Source organism: Pundamilia nyererei, unplaced genomic scaffold (assembly GCF_000239375.1).
Source record: "Pundamilia nyererei isolate P.nyererei 1_Seehausen unplaced genomic scaffold, PunNye1.0 scaffold00058, whole genome shotgun sequence".
NCBI lineage: Eukaryota > Metazoa > Chordata > Actinopteri > Cichliformes > Cichlidae > Pundamilia > Pundamilia nyererei.
Window position 1 is genome coordinate 1936453 of NW_005187459.1, and position 1745 is coordinate 1938197.

The following is a 1745-nucleotide window of genomic DNA, read 5'->3' on the forward strand; positions in this document are numbered from 1 at the left end:
CTCAACATTTGGCAATAAAACCCTTTCTGATTCTGATTCTGATTCTGATTCTAATTTCACCACAGATAGAGATAGATGCAAGGAAAAACGGCTGCAAATCATTACACAAGGGTGGAGTAGAAAGACAAGATGAATCAACTGGTGGCTGGAGGGCTTCTAGTTGGTGATGACTCTAGTTTTAGCGTAGATATAGCTGTGTATCTGTAAACCTTAGGAGCTTTTAACTTTTAAATATGAGAACACAACTTTTTTTTTCCTGACTTAATGATTTTTTTTTCTTCTTTTTCTGGACACAGGCAAGACCAGTCTGTTTTATTTAGCACTGAAATAAAGTATGCTGGGGAAAGTAAGCCAGGGAATTAATTTGCATACTAAATAACTTGTACTGATTTTCTGGCATAGCTTAAAGAGTAGTTTGACATTGTTTTGAAATCATATTTAATAGCTGTCTTACCTAGACGTAAATGGGGAGATTTCCGACATGCTCTCGTCTAAATGCCAGATACAAAGTAACATTCAAAAATTAGTTCACTAGCCCAGTTGAGAGTCAATATAGGGAAGGAGCTGGTTTGTCTAAAGCTAACTTAAGGTTATGTATATAACCCCGGTTCTCTGAGTAGCATGAGCGAGCGTCTCACTATGGGAACGCCTCCTGCTAAGTGACGCCCATGTCAGGAGGGGCTAGTGCCTCCCTATATAATAGGCTGACATAGCGTCAGATGTCATTCAAAACAAGCCCACCTCTTCCTCGCTTCCATAGCAAGGAGGGCGGTCCGATGAGACACTCACTCATGCTACTCAGAGAACCGGGGTTATATACATAACCTTAAGTTCTCTTTCATAGCATTCGTTTCGTGTCTCACTATGGGAGAAATACTGACTCCCAGATTGCCAGACATGCCTGTTAAGAAGACAACTGTCCCCAACAGCACTTCACAGGGGAGAAGGAATAGAAACTCCCCTAAAGAGAGCCCATGAGGTTGCCAAACCTCTAGTGGAATGCGCACGCAAGCCAGCAGGAGGCCGAAGTATAGGCCAGGGAAATTGTTCCTACTATCCAATGGGAGAGGCGCTGTTTAGACACAAGCTTTCCCATATGTGGTTTAGCCCAGGAACCGAACAGCTGGTCACTTTGTCTGACACTCTGGGTGTGTGCAGAGCACGGACTGGGCACAAGGTATGCAGCTGCTGTTGCTCCTCTGAGGAGAAAGGTGGTGGGTAAAAAGCCGGCCTTTGGGATAAAGGCAGGGTTGAGCCTCGTATTATCCGAGGAGAACTGAATGCATGACTGATGCACTGAGAGAGCGTGGGTCTCTCCTACACGCTTAGCTGAAGCTAAAGCAATCAATAGAGCCGTCTTCAAGGACAGAAATTTTAACTCAACCTGTTCCAGGGGTTCAAATGGGCAACAGGAGAGCGCAGCTAATACTATGGGAAGGTCCCACGATGGAGCCAACGGCCTAGACACTTATGTTGACTCTCCATATTACTGTGAAGCACTTTCGTGTGCCTTCGGGTTTTTAAATGTGCTATATAAATAAAATTATATTGTATTGTATTCTAGATGTAGGCAATTTACGCCGTGCACCCTTCATGAAACGGCATATTAAGGGATGCTGGCCAACAGTCTTCCCCTCAAAACCAATATGGCAGGCTGAAATTGCTGCCAAATACACCTTGAAGGTGGAGAAGGCTTTACCCTTATCAATCAGGGCCTGAAGAAATGACAGAATCACAGCCACAGA